Source organism: Grammomys surdaster, unplaced genomic scaffold (assembly GCF_004785775.1).
Source record: "Grammomys surdaster isolate TR1022 unplaced genomic scaffold, NIH_TR_1.0 63, whole genome shotgun sequence".
NCBI lineage: Eukaryota > Metazoa > Chordata > Mammalia > Rodentia > Muridae > Grammomys > Grammomys surdaster.
This window is the reverse complement of record NW_021604565.1, coordinates 11,042,789-11,050,966: the sequence shown is the minus strand read 5'-3', so window position 1 is coordinate 11,050,966 and position 8,178 is coordinate 11,042,789. Positions and strand designations below refer to the sequence as shown.

General features: G+C 44.1%; 2 pseudogenes; both read right to left on the bottom strand.

The window, feature by feature from the left end:
• Positions 1–1,581: 1,581 nt before the first annotated feature.
• Positions 1,582–3,185, bottom strand: LOC114621101 (annotated as a pseudogene).
• A 3,311-nt stretch (positions 3,186–6,496) lies between these two features.
• Positions 6,497–6,880, bottom strand: LOC114619683 (annotated as a pseudogene).
• Positions 6,881–8,178: the final 1,298 nt, after the last annotated feature.

Below are 8,178 nucleotides of genomic sequence, written 5' to 3'. Positions count from 1 at the left end.
CAAACATACCAGAAGAGGACGTCAGATCCCCATTATAGATGGTTGTGAGCCACCATGTGGTTGCTGGGAACTGAACTCAGGACCTCTGGAAGAGCAGTCCATGCTCTTAACCACTGAGCCATCCCCCCAGCCCGACAAGTGATTTTTACTAAGTTATCTCAGTAGCCTTTAATATATTCTTTTTTTTTTTTTTGAGTGTCTCTCTATGTAGTCCTGATTGTCTTAAAACGTACTGTGGAGATCATGTTGGCCTTAAACACACAGAAATTCACTTGCCTTTGCCTCTCAAGTGATGGGATTAAAGGTATGTCCTAGGATTCCCAGCTTCTAGCTCTCAATATATTTATTTTGGCTTTTGGTTTTTGGAGGCAGAGTTTTCAGCAGTCCTGAATGTTCTAGAACTTGCTCCATAGACCAGACCAGTCTCAAGTTTCAAGATTTGCCAGCTTCTGACTCCCAAGTGTTGGGATTAAAGGTGTGTGCCATTGTTGTCCAGCATTCTCAATATATTCTTAATGTAGCAGTCCATGAACTGGTTAAAATTCAGGTTAGGTCATGTGACTTTGCTTAGTACCATCCTGTGGCTTATCATATCACTCAGAGTCAAATTTGAAGCTCTTCTTTTTTTTTATGACTGATTTTTATTTTATTTGTATCATTGCCATTATGATCTTCTTAATGCCTTATTTTTTTAAAATTTTTACATTTGCTTTTTTACATTTCAGATGTCATCCCCTTTCCTCATTCTTCCCTTCCTCCAAAACCCCCATCCTACTTCCCTCCTCCCTTTTGCTTTTATATCATTTTATTTACATGCAAGTGTAAGGTCAGTTCTAGGTTGAGGAACTAGCAATACAATAGATGCAAATAGTCAAGGAACAAGCAAGACAATAAACACAAATAGTCAAAGAACAAGCAAGGCAATAAACAAAGTTCCGTGATCACGGTCACTATTTCTAAAGGCTTATCAGGATGACCAAGATATCTGAGCCTACTTCTCTGTTCTAGCCTAAAGTAGTTTTCTTTTCTTTCTTTCTTTTTTTTTTCAGCTGCTGTTTATTGATATTCAGGTGGGGCCTATAGCAACAGGCCTGGGGATTCTGCAGAATACAAGGTGGAGAGTGGAGTGTCTGCAGTGACAGCAGTGGAGTGCACGAGGAGGAGCGGGGAGGACAAAGCTGTTGAGAAAGCAAGTCAGGGCCAGGACCAAAAGTCATCTACACTGGGCCCCTGGGCCCCACGCCCTCAGCCCCTACTCTTGCCTTATCCTGACTACAGGGGAGGGCTGGGAATTCTCTGGACAACTTTCTACAGAAGCAAAGTACACAGAGATGATGCTGCCCTTCTGTGATAAAGTCAGAGGGTTTCCAATCCTGCATTCCTCCTTCACCTCTGGCTCAAGTAGGGTCATGAAAAATAGCTAGGCTCTAGGGCATGTTTCAGAGGCATTGATTTTCCCTGGTGTCCCAACCCAACAGCGCCACATCATGGCCCAGAGTGAGCATTACAATTGTTGCTGGCCTAATGGACAGGATAGGGGAGGGCAAAGGACAGGGGCTAGAAGAGGGGCTCCAGAGGCCGTCAAGGTACAGGCACTACACGCATGGTGTTAGTGAAGCCAGAGCTAGGGCGGCACCCGGTCAGCACAATGACCATATCTCTCTTTTTGAAGAAGCCTCGGGCTTTGCCAACATCCATGGCCAAGTTTACGCGAAGGTCAACATCCTTAGCCCAGGCATTAAGTAGACATCCTCACACAGCACAGGAAAGATGTCACGGTACAGATGGGCCTGGCGAGCAGTCTGGGATTGTGTGTCGCAGCAATGATAGGAGCCCAAGGGTGGTACCTGGCCACTTGGTGAGCACTCCTGTCAGACTTGGTGAGCACGATAATGGCCCCATTGCTGCACTTGAAGGAGGCCTCCACAGCGCCCACGGTGGCAGCTCTGTGGAGTCGCTGGTAATGGGCACCAAGGTGGTGGAGTTCCTCTAATAACTGCAAGTGGTAGATGGCAGCCTCTGCCTCTCAGGCAACCAGATGCTGCATGCGAACAGCCTCCTGAGGGTAGTCCCCCTTGGCTGTTTCTCCGGACAGCATGATGCAGTCTGCTCCATCTAGGACTGCATTGGCCACATCACTGCCTTCAGCACGGGTGGGGCGTGGCTTCTTGATCATGTTCTCCAGCATCTGTGTGGCACAGATGACAGGCTTCCCAGCTCGGTAGCATCGCCTGATCATCATCTTCTGAGCCAGAAAGACCTTCTCTGCAGGAATTTCAATGCCCAGGTCACTATTAGCCACCATGATTCCATCGATGGCCTCCAAAATCTCATCAAACCTGAGGACACCTTCCTGGTTCTTGATTTTGCTATGATCTTGATGTTCTTCCCCTTCCCTCCCGGGACCTTCCTAACTTCATGCATGTCGGCTGCCTTGTGGATGACAGACGCAAACACCATGTCCACATCCTGTTTCATCCCAAACTTCAGGTCCTGGATATCCTTTTCTGACACAGCAGGGAGGTCCACAGCAACTCCGGGCAGGTTCACGCCCTTCTTGCTGCCCAAGGAGCCACCATTCTCCATGTCTTTCATCAGGAAGTCAGCACCTTTCTCCTTCACCTCAGTGAGATGAGCCCATCCATCGTCCACGTAGATCTTGCTGCCCACCTCCACCACCTTGCAGATGTTCTTATAGTCCAGTCACAGGATGTTCTCGTCACACTTCTCCATGTAGGCGTTGTCCAGGGTGATCTTCAGAGTGGCTCCCTTCTTCAGCTCCACCTCTGCAGTGCCTCTGTCCTTGATGAGTCCAGTCAAGATCTCAGGTCCCTTTGTGTCCAGAGTCACCGTAACGAGAGGGTAGAGAATGGGATCAGATGCAAAGCTCTCTGTGGCTGTATGGATGTTCTTGATGGTCACTGCATGGTACTCATGGGTTCCATGAGAGAAATTCAGCCGAGCCATATCATTCCAGACTTAATTATCTCCTTCAGCATCTCCACAGATCGGGAAGCAGGACCAATGGTACAAATGATGCCAGTGTTGCGGGCTGTGATGGGTGAGAAGTCAATGTCCAGGTGGCACATGTGCTCTAGTGATGTGTCAGCCATGGTTGCATGGAGCTGCTAGGTCTGAATGAAGGCAGTCCCTGCTTCGCTGTGTGACTTCAGCATGGTTTCTGAAGTCCTTGGGCGTACTTTGGACCCTGCTGCCATACCTAAAGCAGATGTGTTGAGTCAGGATGCTGCTGTGCCCAAAGTCATTTTCATGTCTGAAGCCTACTTCTTGGTTCTAGCCTAAGATTTAGATTCCTGCCTGAAATTACTTTTGTTTAAGCCTAATGTCAGATTCCCGCCTGAATCCCACTTCCTTGTCCTTGACCAATGTCGTATTTTGGCCAAGCAGCCCATTTCCTTGTCCTTGGCCCATGTCAGATTCTTGCCGAGCAGCTCCAAAATCTCTCTGCCTCTCCCTGCTTTTTATTTCATAAACAAGGCTGAACCTGTCTTAGGTTGTTCTGCCAAGAATGCCTTCCTTACCCATCGTGGAATACGCATTATCAAAAGCAATGCACTTCTGTCTTACGTTGTTTAAAAAAATAATTATTTGAGAATTTCACTCAATGTATTTTGATCATATTCATGTCCTCTGCCCCAACTCCTCCTGAATCCTCTCATCTTCCTCCTACTAACTTCAAGTCCTCTTCTTCCTCCTCTTCTTTTTCTTATTCTTCCTCTTCTCCTTCTCATCTCAGAGTGGGCCTCTGAGTCTATCAGAAAGTGGTTCATTACCCCCATAGCATGCATACCACTATTGTATCAAAGGGAATATCTTGTCAAGTCAGTTGTTATTGTAGCTTTCAGAGTTCAAAGCTTGGTGGCTCCCAAGGTTCTTCTTAATCTGGTTTTTGCCACCTGTCTCACCAGGCCACTTTGTCCATAATGGTTTGACTGTGGTTCTGGAACATGGCGAGATGGCTTCTGTCCACAGCCTTGTCACCTATTCCCCAAGTTTGGATAATTTTTTTCATAAGTGTCATTATGAACTTGTCATCACAGATCAGCTGCCATCTTATTAATGAGGATCTGACAGCAAACATCTCTATCCCAAAGTGGTACTTTCTAGGTCCCCTTTACTTTCTTATTTAATCCATAGTACTATTGTCATCAGATACATTTTACTTAAAAATTTTCAGTTTATTATCTTACTACCCACTAGATTTTTATATGATTTGTTCACTTTTTTGTCATGACAGGCATAAGCTGAACATGCAGGGAATGTTCATGTGTACATCACAGCTATTCACAGTGTTTGCTCAAGTATTGGAGAAATTTTTCTCTCTTAGCTCACAATATATGAACATTTCTCATAGATACCTAAGTGGTCCATAGGCCCAGTAGATGCTATCATATACAATGTGACTTATTTTAGTTTTCCTCATTTTCCCAAGTGCCTGGTATGATAAAGACACTATATCGTTGGTTCAAAACTCAATCTTTTACCACCATGTTTAAAAGTATCTTCCTCTCCTTCCTCTTCTGCTTTCCCCTCTTCCTTCTCCTATCCCAACTGTAAAGGCTAGTGGACAAATGTTCACTCCTGCACTAAGTTAAATACTGTCCATCAAAAATTCATGTTTATGCAGAATCTGGGATATTTGGTCTTTGTTGGTATGATCAACTTATTACAAGATAATACTGAATTAGAGTGGGCTCTCAATCCAAAATAATGTATGCACTTACAGTAAGGGGAGTTTGAATGTAAAGACACAGACAATCATGAAAGAAGGCCACACAAAGATCAAGCCAGAGACAGAGTTTCTCTGTCACAAGCCAATCAGCACTAAGGATTGATGACAACAACTAGAAGCTAGAAGAGGTGAACACAAGTCCTATCTAAGGTCTCAGAGTGCTCACGGACTCAACAAACTCTTTGATTTTGATATCTCAACTCTAGGACATAAGAGAACAAATTTTTATTATTTTAAGCCACTAATTCAGAGCAACTTATTCTGGAAGTCTCACAGAGTGCATCCTCGAACTCTTCCCTCACATCTTTTACTACTTGGAAATTCTGAGACCCCAGTTATCTCATTGATTTGAAAACAATTGTTATTTCCCTGTCACCCATTGTCTTCTGCCTCTGACACATATGTAATACTTCAGGTTTTTGCTTTCATTTTTCTCTTAACTTTATATCTTGTTTCAAAACTGTTCAGCCTAGATATGAGCATACTTATTTCCTAGTCAGAAATCTTAAAAAAAAAAGGAACTCTCACATAGTATGGGAGAACTGTGGTTTCCACATGGAGAAGGTTTAGAAGCAGGAGCCAACATGGTTCCCAAGTCAGCTAATGTATTTGTTTACCAGAGCAATCAGCAAGATGCATATTAACAGCTTTGGTTTTTAGGAGGCTTGAAGCAGAGGTCTGGGAAGAGGCCTTTCAGTGACGTGTGGTGTGGGTCTTAAGATGCATCTTTGTGGTGATAGAATTGCGACTGATTCCTTTGAAGGGAGGTGGAAATGCCTCCCTGGAAGCCTTCAACTACTGCCTAGTTTCTCAATTGTTCGGTCAGCCTCACCCTTTAAATCTCTCCTTGCTGGGACTGGAGTGAAGAGAGTCTTTTAAAAGAGATCTGCCAAATAGGCAATAGCTTTTGCAGTATAAAGAGCTGGCAACACACCAGGGATTTGTTCATTTCCCCCCTCTCATATTCCAGCATGTTCCACCCACCCCACCAAAATAAATTTTGCCATTGGCATTTTTCCTTTTCCTGGATTCTCGTTTTTGATTTATTCTTCCAACTGTCAGGCTCTTTGATTCCCCCCTTCCTTTTGCTTTCTGAATTATTTCAGGGTTATAACCAAAGAGGGATGCAGGATTAACTTGGCATCACACATCTGTGCTGCATAAGGAGCCCTTTTAAACATCAGTCATGATTTTCTTGCCACAAACTGCAACAAGCACCGGGATGGGTCTGACTTCCCTCCTGAGGTGAAGTAGAGCCGAGTGTTCTTCTATGTGGGAAGAGAGATGCTGGCTTGACTTAGAACTTTGAGTTTTGATTGGACCTAGGCTTTCTAGACTTTCTGACAGGAAACAGCTTGCGTTGTTTTCTCAGGCTGTTTGACAAAGAACTCTGAGGGATTCAAGATGAATAAAGAAATCCTGTAAAATAACAAGGTGAAAATCGGCAGGGGTGTATATATATGATTAGGAGTTAGGAATCCATCTGATGTGTGAGTTTAAGTGCCTTGGCAGCATGGGGATAAGAAAGAGAAATAAAACAAAGCAAATTTAGCATTAGTGAAGGCTTTTTATTATGTTTTCTCTTATATATGCCTTCTCTTACATCTTCACATTTTTTTTTTTTGAAAACTAAGCTCTTTACTTCGCTTACTACGACTGATGTCACAGGAGAAACTGGACAGTAATGAAAGCCATTGAGCAAACCTATAGATAGAAATCTCTCTGGCTCCTTCTTCCCTAGGTTCAGGAGACCTTGAGCTCTTCCCGAGTTTCGCTGAGGGGACTGGCTTCTGAAACGAGGGGGCTGTCTAGGTAGGCGGTTCCTGCACAGGGCTTTCCTGTGACAGGGTCGATAACTCGGCCGACTTTGAAGATGATCTCAGCCAGTTCGTGTTTCATATGCTTTGATCGTGGGACGGGCAAAGCTCTGCGGAGCACGATATCCCCGACGCTGCACTGCTGAAGGGCATCGTGAGCGAAGTAGGTTTTCCGCTTATTAAAGTACTTCAGTAAGTAGGGATCCAACACAAGTCTGGTCGCTTTTACTTTAGCAGTTTTTACCATTGCTGTACCAATCACCTTCCCCACAACCCATTTGGCGTGGACGGATGAATGGACTATTGACATTATGTGTCTGTGAGCACCTCTGGAGACTACCTCTCGGGCCAAGGCCGACCACATCTTCACATCTTAATGTAGAGAGTACTTAGTGGGACTCACGTGAGCTAGAGTTAATTATAAAGACAAAGACCAGGGAATTGCTTTGCAGTAGATTGACCCTAAAGATGTTCTCAGGATTTCATCTCTCTCCTTGTTTCCAAACACATTTGAAATTTCATTTTGCAGCTACTTCCAGAGTAACTTTGCCAAGTTTATTATTCTATTTTCTGAACCAGGCCTTACATTTTGCTTTGCTCTGAGTAGAATATGATGCACACGGCTGCATTACTGTTAGGTCTAGGCTTCATGAGCCTCTGAGCATGTTTCTTGGGCTCTTGCTTCTGCCGTCCGATCAAGCCTCAGCTTACCTGCTGAGTGATGAGAGTGGAATGCCTTTGACTAGCCAGCTCTCAGCTGACCAGGTACGCGGCTGCATGAGCATATATAAACTCAACGGAGGCCTGTTAACCTGGCCTAGACAAGCTGAGAAAGTGAAGAAGTTAGTCTTACTTGTAGACATGTGAACTATAGTAGTTGCGTTTTATTTAAATAGGTAGTTCTTGATTTGTTATATAGTAATGGCTAACTGATATTACCTTGAAAGAATATCCTTATTAGATAGCAAGTAATAAGTTGGGGGTATAATAGCTCTCTCTCTGCAGACTGTGGAGTTTGGAGGTTCTGAAAAAGCCTACAATCCAGAAGACTGTCATAGTCAGCTAATCTTATAATATAAAAAGGAAAAGCAGCTGCGCATAGAGTGGCCTGTACTGCTAGCTTGTAGAAGTGAAAGATGTTTATTTCTGATAGCACCAGTGTGGACCATATATTAGAATTGACAACAAAACTAACTAGGACACTGTTAGAAGAAACAGAGCCTCAAGGAGAGTGGTAGTAGGTGGCTGGCTGGAGGTCATTAGGTGGCCAGGAAATTGGTCACTGGAAAGGTCTATGGTGAACCTACTGATATCTCGTGGCAGAGGGTCCAGGAGCACCAAGGCCAAGATACAATAGTAGTCCTCTAGTAAGAGAGTTGTCCTTCTCCCATTCCGTGTTACTTTCTGTTCTTCAGTGTTGGAATGCTCTGTTAAAATGGAGCTGGTTGTAGGAGTACTCGTCAGGCAAATGTAGAAATGGTACCCTGTTCTCCTCATCCTCTGCTCCTTCCCAAGCAAACTACAGATTCCCATTGGTACTTGCACTTTGGATACAATATATGGTTTAAAATTCAAGGTGTTTTACTATTTTCTCGAGCCAAAATGAAA